Below are 16,782 nucleotides of genomic sequence, written 5' to 3'. Positions count from 1 at the left end.
TATATGCTTGTAGATCATGAAAAAAATGCTTTATGTGATGGTTATGTTGTTGAATTCATTCATGATGCTACTGAAAATTATTATGAGGGAGGAATATATGCTTGTAGGAATTACAATAATATCAAATTTCCTCTCTATGTACTTAAAATCTTGAAGTTATGCTTGTTTTGTCTTCCTATGCTAGTTGATTCTTGTTTCCATAAATTGTTTGCTCACAAAATACCTATGAATAGGAAGTGGGTTAGGCTTAAATGAGCTAGTTATATTCTTCATGATGCTCTCTTTATGTTTCAATTCTTATCTTTTATGTGAGCATCATTGAAATCATCATGCCTAGCTGAAAAGCAATAAAGAAAAGTGCTTGTTGGGAGACAACCCAACATTTACCCCTACTGTTTTTGTGTGTACTAATGATTAAGATACTGTAGTAATCATGTTTTATAGCTTTTGTTTCAATAAAGTGCCAAGTAAAGCCTTTGGGATCTTCTTGGGTGATTGTTGTTTGATCTTGATGATAAAAACAGAAAGTATGCGCTCACGAAAATAATTATGATTTTTTACCAGGGAGCGATAAAATACCAATTACAACTGCAGTAGATCAATATACTTTTTATCCTGGTCTTCCTAAGTTTCCAGAATGTTTTGAGTTACAAAAGTATTCGAATTCTCCGGATTACTACAGACTGTTCTGTTTTTGACAGATTCTGTTTTCATTGTCTTGTTTGCTTATTTTGATGAATCTATGAGTAGTATTGGAGGGTATGAACCATAGATAAGTTGGAATACAGTAGATATTACACTTATGAATTTAGAATGAGTTCACAACAGTACCAAAAGTGGTGCTTTATTTTCATATACTAACGGAGCTTATGAGTTTTCTATTGAGTTTTGTGTTGTGAAGTTTTCATGTTTTGGGTAAAGATTCGATGGACTATGGAATAAGGAGTGGAAAGAGCCTAATCTTGGGGATGCCCAAGGCACTCCAAGGTAATATTAAAGGACAATCAAGAGCCTAAGCTTGGGGACGCCCCGGATGGCATCCCCTCTTTCGTCTTCGTTCATCGGTAACCTTACTTGGAGCTATATTTTTATTCACCACATGATATGTGTTTTGCTTGGAGCATCATTTTGTTTTGTTTTATTTTGCTTGCTGTTTGAATAATATACCAAGATCTGAAATTCTAAAATTTAGAGAGTCTTCACATAGTTGCATAATTATTCGACTACTCATTGATCTTCACTTATATCTTCCGGAGTAGTTTGTCATTTGCTCTAGTGCTTCACTTATATCTTTTAGAGCATGAGGGTAGTTTTATTTTGAAGAAACTATTGATCTCTCATGCTTCATTTATATTATTTTTAGAGTCTTTTATAACAGCATGGTAATTTGCTTTGGCTATAAATTTAGTCCTAATATGATAAGCATCCAAGAGGGATATAATAAAAACTTTCATATAAAGTGCATTGAATACTATGAGAAGTTTGATTCCTTATGATTGTTTTGAGATATGAAGATGGTGATATTAGAGTCATGCTAGTTGAGTAGTTGTGAATTTGAGAAATACTTGTGTTGAGGTTTCTAAGTCCCGTAGCATGCACGTGTGGTAACCGTTGTGTAACAAATTTGAAGCATGAGGTGTTTCTTTGATTGTCTTCCTTATGAGTGGCAGTCGGGGACGAGCGATGGTCTTTTCCTACCAATCTATCCCCCCAGGAGCATGCGCATAGTTCTTGGTCTTGATGACATGTAGATTTGTGCAGTAAGTATGTGAGTTCTTTATGACTAATTTTGAGTCCATGGATTATACACACTCTCACCCTTCCACCGTTGCTAGCCTCTCTAGTACCGTGCAACTTTCGCCGGTACCATAAAACCACCATTTACCTTCCTCAAAACAACCACCATACCTACCTATTATGGCATTTCCATAGCCATTCCGAGATATATTGCCATGCAACTTTCCACCATTCCATCTATTATGACACGCTCCATCTCATATTGCCTTGCATGATCATGTAGTTATCATCGTATTTGTGGCAAAGCCACCATTCATAATTTTTTCATACATGTCACTCTTGATTCATTACACATCCCGGTACACCACCGGAGGCACTCATATAGAGTCATATTTTGTTCTAAATATCGAGTTGTAATCCTTGACTTGTAAATAAATAGAAGTGTGATGATCATCATTATTAGAGCATTCTCCTGTGTGAGGAAAAATAAGAGGCCAAAGAAGCCAATGAAAAAAAGCGAGGCCAAAGAAGACAAACAAAAAAATGAGAGAAAAAGAGAGAAGGGACAATGCTACTATCCTTTTCCACACTTGTGCTTCAAAGTAGCACCATGATCTTCAGGATAGAGAGTCTCTTATTTTGTCACTTTCATATACTAGTGGGAATTTTCATTATAGAACTTGGCTTGTATATTCCAATAATGGGCTTCCTCAAAATGCCCTAGGTATTCGTGAGAAAGCAAGTTGGATCCACACCCACCTAGTTTCTTTTGTTGAGATTTCATACATTTATAGCTCTAGTGCATCCGTTGCATGTCAATCCCTACTCACTCACATTGATATCTATTGATGGGCATCTCCATAGACCATTAATACACCTAGTTGATGTGAGACCATCTTCCTCCTTTTTGTCTTCTCCACAACCACCCCTCTATTCCACCTATAGTGCTATGTCCATGGCTCACGCTCATGTATTGCATGAAAGTTGAAAAGGTTTGAGAATACTTAAAACAATTGCTTGGCTTGTCATCGGGGTTGTGCATGATTTGAATATTTTGTGTGACGAAGATGGAGCATAGCCAAACTATATGATCTTGTAGGGATAAGCTTTCTTTGGCCATGCTATTTTGAGAAGACATGATTCCTTTATTAGTATGCTTGAAGTATTATTGTTTTTATGTCAATATTAAACTTTTGTCTTGAATCTTTCGGATCTGAATATTCTGTCCACAATAAAAAAGATTACATTGATAAATATGTTCCACATCAAAAAATTTGTTTTTATCATTTACCTACTCGAGGACGAGCAGGAATTAACCTTGGGGATGCTTGATACTCTCCAACGTATCTATAATTTTTTATGTATTCATGCCATGTTTATAATATTTCTACATGATTTTGGTATGATTTGATTAGAACTAACCCGGACTGACGTTGTTTCCAGTAGAACTACTGTGGTGTTGTTTTTGTGCAGAAATAAAAGTTCTCGGAATGCGCTGAAAATCGACGGAGATTTTTTCTGGAAAATAAAAAAATAATTGAACAATGAGTTACCGGAGGGGAGTCCCGTGGGCCCCATGAGGGTGGAGGGCGCAACCACTCCCCTTGGGTGCGCCCTTGCCTCGTGGACTCCCTGTGGGGCCCCCTGACTTGTTCTCAATGCCAACCTCTCCTATAAATCCCCAAACTTCCAGAACTTAACCTAGATCTGGAGTTCCGCCGCCCCAAGCCTCTGTAGCCACTAAAAACCAATCGGGGCCCTGTTCCGGCACCCTGCCAGAGGGGGGAATCATCACCGGTGGCCATATTCATCATCCTGGTGTTCTCCATGACGAGGAGGGGAGTAGTTCACCCTCGGGGCCGAGGGTATGTACCAGTAGCTATGTGTTTGATCTTTCTCTCTCTCTCGTGTTCTTGATATGGCATGATCTTGACGTACCGCGAGCTTTGCTATTATAGTTGGATCTTATGATGTTTCTCCCCCTCTATCTCCTTGTGATGAATTGAGTTTTCCCTTTGAAGTTATCTTTTCGGATTGAGCCTTTAAGGATTTGAGAACACTTGATGTATGTCTTGCATGTGTTTATCTGTGGTGACAATGGGATATTCACGTGATCAATGTTTTGGTAATCAACTTGCGAGTTCTATGACCTTGTGAACTTATGCATAGGGGTTGGCACACGTTTTCTTCCTGACTCTCCGGTAGAAACTTTGGGGCACTCTTTGAAGTTCTTTGTGTTGGTTGAATAGATGAATCTGAGATTGTGTGATGCATATCGAATAATCATACCCGTGAATACTTGAGGTGACATTGGAGTATCTAGGTGACATTAGGGTTTTGGTTGATTTGTGTCTTAAGGTGTTATTTTACTATGAACTCTAGGGCTGTTTGTGACACTTATAGGAATAGCCCAATGGATTGATCGGAAAGAATAACTTTGAGGTGGTTTTGTACCCTACAATAATCTCTTCATTTGTTCTCCTCTATTAGTGACTTTGGAGTGACTCTTTGTTGCATGTTGAGGGATAGTTATATGATCCAATTATGTTATTATTGTTGAGAGAACTTGCACTAGTGAAAATATGAACCCTAGGCCTTGTTTCCTAGCATTGCAATATCGTTTATGCTCACTTTTAGCACTTGCTACCTTGCTGTTTTTATATTTTCAGATTACAAAAACCTATATCTACCATCCATATTGCACTTGTATCACCATCTCTTCGCCGAACTAGTGCACCTATACAATTTACCATTGTATTGGGTGTGTTGTGGACACAAGAGACTCTTTGCTATTTGGTTGCACGGTTGTTTGAGAGAGACCATCTGAAGGAAATATGCCCTAGGGGCAATAATAAATTTATTATTTATTTCCTTATTTCATGATAAATGTTTATTATTCATGCTATAATTGTATTAACCGGAAAATAATACATGTGTGAGTACATAGACAAACAGAGTGTCACTAGTATGCCTCTACTTGACTAACTCGTTGATCAAAGATGGTTATGTTTCCTAGCCATAGACATGAGTTGTCATTTGATTAACAAGGTCACATCATTAGGAGAATGATGTGATTGACTTGACCCATTCCGTTAGCTTAGCACTCGATCATTTAGTATGTTGCTATTGCTTTCTTCATGATTTATACATGTTCCTATGACTATGATATTATGCAACTCCCGTTTACCGGAGGAACACTTTGTGTGCTACAAAACGTCACAACGTAACTGGGTGATTATAAAGGTGCTCTACAGGTGTCTCCAAAGGTACTTGTTGGGTTGGCATATTTCGAGATGAGGATTTGTCACTCCTATTGTCAGAGAGGTATCTCTGGGCCCACTCGGTAATGCACATCACTATAAGCCTTGCAAGCATTGCAACTAATGAGTTAGTTGCAGGATGATGTATTACGGAACGAGTAAATAGACTTGCCGGTAACGAGATTGAACTAGGTATTGAGATACCGAAGACCGAATCTCGGGGAAGTAACATACCGATGACGAAGGGAACAACGTACGTTGTTATGCAGTTTGACTGATAAAGATCTTTGTAGAATATGTGGGAGCCAATATGAGCATCCAGGTTCCACTATTGGTATTGGCTGGAGACGTGTCTCGGTCATGTCTACATAGTTCTCGAACCCGTAGGGTCCGCACGCTTAAAGTTTCGATGACAATTATATTATGAGTTTATATGTTTTGATGTACCGAAGGTAGTTCTAAGTCCCGGATGAGATCGGGGACATGATGAGGAGTCTCGAAATGGTCGAGACGTAAAGATCGATATATTGGACGACTATATTCGGACATCGAAAAGGTTCCGAGTGATTCGGGTATTTTTCGGAGTACCAGGGAGTTATGGGAATACGGGAAAGAAGTATTGGGCCTTAATGGGCCTTAGTGGGAAGGAGATGCAGCAGCCAGGAGGTGGCGCGCGCCCCTCCCAAGCCCAGTCCAAATTGGACAAGGGGTTTGGGGCGCGGCCCCCCTCTCCCTTCCTTCTCCTCTTCCCCCTCTTTCCCCCTTCTCCTAGTTGGACTAGGAAAGGAGGAAACCTACTCCAACTAGGAGTAGGAATCCTACTCCCTTGGCGCGCCCCTCCTAGGGACGGCCTCCTCCTCCCTTGCTCCTTTATATACGGGGGCAGGGGAACCCCATAGACACACAAGTTGATCTGTTGATCTCTCCCAGCCGTGTGCGGTGCCCCCTCCACCATATTCCACCTCGCTCATATCGTAGCGGTGCTTAGGCGAACCCCTGCGTCGGTAGCAACATCATCACCATCATCACGCCATCGTGCTGATGGAACTCTCCCGTGAAGCTCTACTGGATCGGAGTTCGCGGGACGTCATCGAGATGAACGTGTGCTGAACTCGGAGGTGTCGTGCGTTCGGTACTTGGATCGGTCGGATCGTGAAGACGTACGACTACATCAACCGCGTTGTGCTAACGCTTCCGCTTTCGGTCTATGAGGGTACGTGGACAACACTCTCCCCTCTCATTGCTATGCATCACCATGATCTTGCGTGTGCGTAGGAAATTTTTGAAATTACTACGTTCCCCAACAGTGGCATCCGAGCCAGGTTTTATGCGATGATGTCATATGCACGAGTGGAACACAAGTGAGTTGTGGGCGATATTAGTCATACTGCTTACCAGCATGTCATACTTTGGTTCGGCGGTATTTTTGGATGAAGCAGCCCGGACTGACATTACGCGTACGCTTACGCGAGACTGGTTCTACCGACGTGCTTTGCACACAGGTGGCTGGCAGGTGTCAGTTTCTCCAACTTTAGTTGAACCGAGTGTGGCTACGCCCGGTCCTTGAGAAGGTTAAAACAACACTAACTTGACAGACTATCGTTGTAGTTTTGATGCGTAGGTAAGAACGGTTCTTGCTCAGCCCGTAGCAGCCACGTAAAACTTGCAACAACAAAGTAGAGGACGTCTAACTTGTTTTTGCAGGGCATGTTGTGATGTGATATGGTCAAAGCATGATGCTAAATTTTATTGTATGAGATAATCATGTTTTGTAACCGAGTTATCGGCAACTGGCAGGAGCCATATGGTTGTTGCTTTATTGTATGCAATGCAATCGCCATGTAATGTTTTACTTTATCACTAAGCGGTAGCGATAGTCATAGAAGCATAAGAATGGCGAGACGACAACGATGCTACGATGGAGATCAAGTTGTCGCGCCGGTGACGATGGTGATCATGATGGTGCTTCGAAGATGGAGATCACAAGCACAAGATAATGATGGCCATATCATATCACTTATATTGATTGCATGTGATGTTTATCTTTTATGCATCTTATCTTGCTTTGATTGACGGTAGCATTATAAGATGATCTCTCACTAAATTTCAAGATAAAAGTGTTCTCCCTGAGTATGCACCATTGCCAAAGTTCGTCGTGACCAGACACCACATGATGATAGGGTGTGATAAGCTCTACGTCCATCTACAACGGGTGCAAGCCAGTTTTTACACACGCAGAATACTCAGGTTAAACTTGACGAGCCTAGCATATGCAGATATGGCCTCAGAACACTGAGACCGAAAGGTCGAGTGTGAATCATATAGTAGATATGATCAACATAGTGATGTTCACCATTGAAACTGATCCATCTCACGTGATGATCGGACATGGTTTAGTTGATATGGATCACATGATCACTTAGAGGATTAGAGGGATGTCTATCTAAGTGGGAGTTCTTAAGTAATATGATTAATTGAACTTTAATTTATCATGAACTTAGTCATGGTAGTATTAGCATATCTATATTGTAGATCAATAGCTCGCGATGTTGCTCCCTGTTTATTTTTTTATATGTTCCTAGAGAAAACTAAGTTGAAAGATGTTAGTAGCAATGATGCGGATTAGATCCGTGATCTGAGGTTTATCCTCATTGCTGCACAGAAGAATTATGTCCTTGATGCACAGCTAGGTGACAAACCTATTGCAGGAGTAGATGTAGACGTTAAGAACGTTTTTGACAAAAGCTCGGTATGATGACTACTTGATAGTTAAGTGCACCATGCTATACGGCATAAAACCAGGACTTCAAAAATGTTTTGAACGCCATGGAGCATATAAGATGTTCCAAGAGTTGAAATTGGTATTTCATACTCATGCTCGTGTCGAGAGGTATGAGACCTCTGATAGTACTTTGCCTACAAGATGGAGGAGAATAAGCTCAACCAGTGAGCATGTGCTCAGATTGCCTGGGTACCACAATTGCTTGAATCAAGTGGGAGTTAATCTTCCAGATAAGATAGTAATTGATAGAATTCTCTAGTCACTATCACCAAGTTACTAGAACTTTGTGATGAACTATAATATGCAAGGGATGAAGAAAAATAATTCCCAAGCTCTTCGCGATGCTGAAATCGACGAAGGTAGAAATTAAGAAAGAGCATCAAGTGTTGATGGTTAATAAGACCACTAGTTTCAAGAAAAGGGCAAAGGGAAGAAGGGGAACTTCAAAAAGAACGACAAGCAAGTTGTTGCTCAAGTGAAAAAGCCTAAGTCTGGACCTAAGCCTGAAACTAAGTGCTTCAACTGCAAAGGGACTGGTCACTGGAAGCGGAACTGCCCCAAGTATTTGGTAGATAAGAAGGATGGCAAACTGAACAAAGCTATATTTGGTATACATGTTATTGATGTGTGCTTTACTAGTGTTTATAGCAACCCCTCAGTATTTGATACTGGTTCAGTTGCTAAGAGTAGTAACTCGAAACGGGGGTTGCAGAATGAACAAAGACTAGTTAAGGGTGAAGTGACAATGTGTATTGGAACTGGTCCCAAGATTGATATGATCATCATCGCACACTCCCTATACTTTCGGGATTAGTGTTGAACCTAAAATAAATGTTATTTAGTGTTTGTGTTGAGCATGAATATGATTGGATCATGTTTATTGCAATACGGTTATTCATGTAAGTTAGAGAATAATTGTTGTTCTGTTTACATGAATAAAACCTTCTATGGTCATACACCCAATGAAAATGGTTTGTTGGATCTCGATTGTGGTGATACACATTTTCATAATATGGAAGCCAAAAGATGCAAAGTTAATAATGATAGTGCAACTTATTTGTGGCGCTACCGTTTAGGTCATATTGGTGTAAAGAGCATGAAGAAACTCCATGCTGATGGACTTTTAGAATCACTTGATTATGAATCAGTTGATGCTTGTGAACCATGCCTCATGGGCAAAGATGACTAAGACTCCATTCTCCAGCACAATGGAGCGAGCAACTGACTTATTGGATATAATACATACTGATGTATGAGGTCCGATGAGTGTTGAGGCTCGCGGCAGGTATCGTTATTTTCTGACCTTCACAGATGATTTGAGCAGATATGGGTATATCTACTTGAAGAAACATGAGTCTCAAACATTTGAAAAGTTCAAAGAATTTCAGAGTGAAGTGGAAAATCATCGTAACAAGAAAATAAAGTTTCTACGATCTGATCACAGAGGCGAATATTTGAGTTACGAGTTTGGTCTTCAATTAAAACAATGTGGAATAGTTTCATAAACTCATGCCAACTGGAACACCACAATGTAATGGTGTGTCCGAACGTCGTAACCGTACTTTATTAGATATGGTGCGATCTATGATGTCTCTTAGCGATTTACCACTATCATTCTGGGGTTATGCATTAGAGACAACTGCATTCACGTTAAATAGGGCACCATCTAAATCCGTTGAGACGACACTGTATGAACTATGGTTTGGCAAGAAACCTAAGCTGTTGTTTCTTAAAGTTTGAGGTTGCAATGCTTATGTGAAAAAGTTTCAACCTGATAAGCTCAAACCCAAATCGGAGAAGTGCGTCTTCATAGGATACCCAAAAGAAAATGTTGGGTACACCTTCTATCACAAATCCGAAGTCAAGATATTCGTTGCTGAGAATGGATCCTTTCTAGAGAAGGAGTTTCTCTCGAAAGAAGTGAGTGGGAGGACAGTAGAACTTGATGAGGTAACTGTACCTGCTCCCTTATTGGAAAGTAGTTCATCACAGAAATATGTTCCTGTGACTACTACACCAATTAGTGAGGAACTTCAGATCAAGTTGCCACCGAACCTCGTAGGTAAACCATAGTGAGATCCGCACCAGAGTGGTAAGGTAATCATGTTCTGGAGGGCATGTTACTTGACCATGACGAGCTTACGAACTATGAGGAAGCGATGATGAGCCCAGATTCTGCGAAATGGCTTGAGGCCATGAAATCTGAGATGAGATCCATGTATGAGAACAAAGTATGGACTTTAATTGACTTGCCCATTGATCGGCGAGCCATTGAGATTAAATGGATCTTCAAGAGGAAGACGGACGCTGATGGTAGTGTTACTATCTACAAAGCTAGAATTGTCGAAAAAAGGTTTTCGACAAGTTCAAGGTGTTGACTACGATGAGAGTTTCTCACTCGTATCTATTCTTAAGTCTGTCCGAATCATGTTAGCAATTGCCGCATTTTATGAAACCTGGCAAATGGATAAACAAAACTGCATCCCTTAATGCATTTATTAAAGAAGAGTTGTATATGATGCAACCAGATGGTTTTGTCAATCCTAAAGGTACTAAAAAATATGCAAGCTCCAGCGATCCATCTATGGACTGGTGCAAGCATCTCGGAGTTGGAATATGCGCTTTGATAAGTTGATCAAAGCATATAGTTTTATACAGACTTGCGGTGAAGCCTGTATTTACAAGAAAGTGAGTGGGAGCACTACATCATTTCTGATAAGTATATGTGAATGACATATTGTTGATCAGAGATAATGTAGAATTATTCTGCAAAGCATAAAGGAATGTTTGAAAGGAGTTTTTCAAAGAAAGACCTCGGTGAAGCTGCTTACATATTGAGCATCAATATCTATAGAGATAGATCAAGATGCTTGATAAGTTTTTCAATGAGTACATACCTTGACAATATTTTGAAGTAGTTCAAAATGGAACAGTCAAAGAAAGAGTTCTTGCCTATGTTACAAGGTGTGAAATTGAGTAAGACTCAAAGCCCGACCACAATAGAAGATAGAAAGAGAACGAAAGTCATTCCCTATGCCTCAGCCATAGGTTGTATAAAGTATGCCATGTTGTGTACCAGATCTATTGTATACCCTACACTGATTTTTGGCAAGGGAGTACAATAGTGATCTAGGAGTAGATCACTGAACAGTGGTCAAAATTATCCTTAGTGGAATAAGGATATGTTTCTCGATTATGGAGGTGACAAAAAGTTTCGTTGTAAAGGGTTACGTCGATGCAAGTTTTGACACTGATCCAGATGACTCTAAGTCTCAATCTGGATACATATTGAAAGTGGGAGCAATCTGGATACATATAGAAATTTACAAAATACTTACGGATCTGAATGTGACAGACCCGTTGACTAAAATTATCTCACAAGCAAAACATGATCACACATTAGTACTCTTTGGGTGTTAATCACATAGCGATGTGAACTAGATTACTGACTCTAGTAAACCCTTTGAGTGTTGGTCACATGTCGATGTGAACTATGGGTGTTAGCCACATAAAGATGTGAACTATTGATGTTAAATCACATGGCGATGTGAACTAGATTATTAACTCTAGTGCAAGTGGGAGACTGAAGGAAATATGCCCTAGAGGCAATAATAAATTTATTATTTATTTCCTTATTTCATGATAAATGTTTATTATTCATGCTAGAATTGTATTAACCAGAAACATAATACATGTGTGAGAACATAGACAAACAGAGTGTCACTAGTATGCCTCTACTTGACTAGCTTGTTGATCAAAGATGGTTATGTTTCCTAGCCATAGACATGAGTTTTCATTTGATTAACAGGGTCACATCATTAGGAGAATAATGTGATTGACTTGACCCATTCCGTTAGCTTAGCACTCGATCGTTTAGTATGTTGCTATTGCTTTCTTCATGACTTATACATGTTCCTATGACTATGAGATTATGCAACTCCCGTTTACCGGAGGAACACTTTGTGTGCTGCAAAACGTCACAATGTAACTGGGTGATTATAAAGGTGCTCTACAGGTGTCTCCAAAGGTACTTGTTGGGTTGGCGTATTTCGAGATTAGGATTTGTCACTCCGATTGTCAGAGAGGTATCTTTGGGCCCACTCGGTAATGGACATCACTATAAGCCTTGCAAGCATTGCAACTAATGAGTTAGTTGCGGGATGACGTATTACGGAACGAGTAAAGAGACTTGCCAGTAACGAGATTGAACTAGGTATTGAGATACCGACGATCGAATCTCGGGCAAGTAACATAACGATGACAAAGGAAACAACGTATGTCGTTATGCAGTTTGATCGATAAAGATCTTCGTAGAATATGTGGGAGCCAATATGAGCATCCAGGTTCCGCTATTGGTTATTGGTCGGAGACATGTCTCGGTCATGTCTACATAGTTCTCGAACCCGTAGGGTCCGCACGCTTAAAGTTTTGATGAAAGTTATATTATGAGTTTATATGTTTTGATGTACCAAAGGTAGTTCGAAGTCCCGTATGAGATCGGGGACATGACGAGGAGTCTCGAAATGGTCAAGACATAAAGATCAATATATTGGACGACTATATTCCGACATCGGAAAGGTTCCGAGTGATTCGGGTATTTTTCGGAGTACCGGGGAGTTACGGGAATACGGGAAAGAAGTATTGGGCCTTAATGGGCCTTAGTGGGAAGGAGAGGCAGCAGCCAGGAGGTGGCGCGCGCCCCTCCCAAGCCCAGTCTGAATTGGACAAGGGGTTTGCGGCGCGGCCCCCCTCTCCCTTCCTTCTCCTCTTCCCCCCTTTCCCCCCTTCTCCTAGTTGGACTAGGAAAGGAGGAAACCTACTCCAACTAGGATTAGGAATCCTACTCCCTTGGCGTGCCCCTCCTAGGGACGGCCTCCTCCTCCCTTGCTCCTTTATATACAGGGGTAGGGGCACCCCATAGACACACAAGTTGATCTGTTGATCTCTCCCAGCCGTGTGCGGTGCCCCCCTCCACCATATTCCACCTCGGTCATATCGTAGCAGTGCTTAGGCGAACCCCTGCGTCGGTAGCAACATCATCACCATCATCACGCCGTCGTGCTGATGGAACTCTCCCGTGAAGCTCTCCTGGATCGGAGTTTGTGGGACATCATTGAGCTGAACGTGTGCTGAACTCGGAGATGCCATGCGTTCGGTACTTGGATTGGTCGGATCGTGAAGACGTACGACTACATCAACCGTGTTGTGCTAACGCTTCTGCTTTCGGTCTACAAGGGTACGTGGACAACACTCTCCCCTCTCGTTGCTATGCATCACCATGATCTTGTGTGTGCGTAGGAAATTTTTGAAATTACTACGTTCCCCAACACCATCTTCATCCTACGCCTCCCATGGATTGATAAACCTTAGGTCGTCTGCTTGAGGGAAATTTGCTACTATCCTACAAACCTTTGCACCTGGAGGCCCAAAAACATCTACAAGAAGAAGGTGATTTAGTAGACGTCATCCTATCTAAGGAAAAAATAAAAGGGGCCAAAGAAGACAACAAAAAAGAGAGGCCATCGAAGCCAAACGAAAAAAATGATGAGAGAAAAGAGAGAAGGGGCAATGTTACTATCCTTTTTCCACACTTGTGCTTCAAAGTAGCACCATGATCCTCATGATAGAGAGCCTCCTATGTTGTCACTTTCATATACTAGTGGAAATTTTTCATTATAGAACTTGGCTTGTATATTCCAACGATGGGCTTTCTCAAATTTCCCTAGGTCTTCGTGAGCAAGCAAGTTGGATGCGCACCCACTTAGTTTTTTTTGAGTTTTTCATACACTTATAGCTCTAGTGCATCCGTTGCATGGCAATCCCTACTCACTCACATTGATATCTATTGATGGGCATCTCCATAGCCCATTGATATGCCTAGTTGATGTGAGACTATCTCCTTCTTTTTGTCTTCTCCACAACCACCATATTCTATTCCACCTACATTGTTATGTCCAAGGCTCACGCTCATGTATTGCGTGAAAGTTGAAAAGGTTTGTGAACACCAAAAGTATGAAAGAATTGCTTGGCTTGTCATAGGGGTTGTGCATGATTTGAGTATTTTGTGTGATGAAGATGGAGCATAGCCAGACTATATGATTTTGTAGGGATAACTTTCTTTGTCCATGTTATTTTGAGAAGACATAATTGCCTTGTTAGTATGCTTGAAGTATTATTGTTTTTTTGTCAATATTGAACTTTTGTTTTGAATCTTATGGATCTGAATATTCATGCCACAATAAAGAAAAATTACATGGATAAATATGTAAGGTAGCATTCCACATAAAAAATTCTATTTTTATCATTTACCTACTCGAGGACGAGCAGGAATTAATCTTGGGGATGCTAGACACGTCTCCAACGTATCTATAATTTTTTATTGTTCCATGCTATTATATTATCTATTTTGGATGTTTTATATGCATTAGTATGCTATTTTAAATTATTTTTTGGGACTAACTTATTAACCTAGAGCCTAGTGCCAGTTTATGTTTTTCCTTGGTTTTGAGCTTCGCAGAAAAGGAATATCAAATGGAGTCCAAACAGAATAAAACTTTCGCGATGATTTTTCTTGGACCAAAAGACACCTAGGAGACTTGGAGTGGAAGTCAGAAGAGCCGCGAGGCGGCGGAAAGAGGTGGAGGCGCGCCCTAGGAGGGGGTGCTCCCTACCTTGCTACCCCCTCGGGACTCCTCTGACCTAGCCCTTGGCCCTATATATTCACATATATTCCAGAAAACACCAGAAGCATCCACGAAAACACTTCTCCACTGCCGCAACCTTCTGTTCCCGTGAGATCCCATCTTGGGGCCTTTTCCCGCACCTTGCCGAAGGGGGACTCGATCACGGAGGGCATCTACATCAACTCTATTGCCCTTTTGATGAGGCGTGAGTAGTTTACCTCAGACCTACGGGTCCATAACTAGTAGCTAGATGTCTTATTCTCTCTCTTTGATTGTAAATACCATGTTCTCCTTGATGTTCTTCAAGATCTATCTGATGTAATCTTCTTTTGCGGTGTGTTTGTCAAGATCCGATGAATTGTGGATTTATGATCAAATTATCTGTGAATATTATTTGAATCTTCTCTGAATTCTTATATGCATGATTTGATATCTTTGTAATTCTCTTCGAACTATTGGTTTGGTTTGGCCAACTAGATTAGTTTTTCTTGCAATGGGAGAAGTGCTTAGCTTTGGGTTCAATCTTGTGGTGTCCTCACCCAGTGACAAAGTAGGGGTAGTGAGGCATGTTTCCATTGTTGCCATCGAGGATAAAAAGATGGGTTTACATCATATTGCTTGAGTTTATTCCTCTACATCATGTCATCTTACCTAAATTGTTACTCTGTTCTTCGTGAACTTAATACTCTAGATCAGGCAGGAGTCGGTCGATGTGTGGAGTAATAGTAGTAGATGCAGGAAGGAGTCGGTCTACTTGACACGGATGTGATGCCTATATTACATAATCATTGCCTTGGATATCGTCAGAACTTTGCGCTTTTCTATCAATTGCTCGACAGTAATTTGTTCACCCATCGTATTATTTTCCTTCAAGAGAGAAGCCTATAGTGAAACCTATGGCCCCCGAGTCTATTCTCCATCATATTAGTTTCCGATCTACTATTTTGCAATCTTTTATTTTTAGATCTATAAACCAAAAAACCCAGAAATATATTTTATCTTTTGTTTAGTTTTATTTATCTTTATTAGATCTCACCTTTGCAAGTGACCGTGAAGGGATTGACAACCCCTTTATCACGTTGGGTGCAAGTGTTTGATTGTTTGTGTAGGTATTGATGATTTGCGTGTTCTTCTCCTACTGGATTGATACCTTGGTTCTTAATTGAGGGAAATACTTATCTCTATTGTGTTGCATCACCCTTTCCTCTTCAAGGGAGAAACCAACGCAAGCTCAAGAAGTAGAAGGCACCACTAGTGGAATCATGGCATCTCGCATTGTGTGAGGGCGTGAGGAGAATATAGTGGCCCTAGTGGCTTCTTGGGGAGCATTGTGCCTCGACATGGCTCCAATGGAGACATACTTCCCTTCAACGGGAAGCAACTTTTGTAACACATCCTCATCTCCTCCGGCTCCACTTGTGGTTATCTCTTTCCTTTACTTTGTGAAAGCTATTGTTGTGTTATATCCTTTGCTTGCACTTGTTATTGTCATTGCTAGCATCATATAGGTTGCTCACCTAGTTGCATATCTAGACAACCTATTTGTTGTTATACCTAATTTTCGAAGAAAAGCTAAAAATTGTTAGTTGCCTATTCAACCCCCCTCTAGTCAACCATATTGATCCATTCAATTGGTATCAGAGCCTCGTCTGTTTATTAAGTGTTTCACGATCCAAAGATTATGGTTGACACCGAGGAGGAAGTGCCCGAGGCCGTAGAGTTGACTTCGATCACACAGATAACTTCAATGAAGCTATGGCTTCACTTAAGACATGTATGATGACCAAAGTCAAGTCTATGCTTAAAGAAATGCTTGAGGGGATGAAATCCACTCCCGATCCTTTGCTTGTGGTTAATCCCACCGCATCGGAGTCGGAGGTCAATTCCGACAAGGAAGCGGCTAAAGGTACTCAAACTTCTACCCCTCATGATAAGAATGGGACGAGAACCTTTGCCTTGGAGAGTCATTGAGTACCTTTAGCCGCTTCCTTGTCAGAATGATGCGGTTTGAGGGGGAACCAAGGCAAAGGTTGATTTTTCTAATTGGGTTTTGACAGGAACCCAATTAGCAAAATCACCCTTTGCCTTGGTTCCTCTATGGAGAACCGGTCCCTACACCGCGCATCAATAATTTTGGCCCTCCTCATAAGCTTGTCAAGGGTGATTTTGCTAATTGGGTTTTCCGCATCAAGTATCATTTGAATCACGTCTCAACAAATCTTCGGAGAGTCATTGAGCAAGGCTTATACCCGCATGATGCGGTTCCTCCCGAAGAAGTGCACAATCAATACAAACACTCTGGTGTGTTCATCCTTCAAGA

This window comes from Triticum dicoccoides, chromosome 2A (assembly GCF_002162155.2).
Source record: "Triticum dicoccoides isolate Atlit2015 ecotype Zavitan chromosome 2A, WEW_v2.0, whole genome shotgun sequence".
NCBI lineage: Eukaryota > Viridiplantae > Streptophyta > Magnoliopsida > Poales > Poaceae > Triticum > Triticum dicoccoides.
This window is presented reverse-complemented; position numbering follows the sequence as displayed.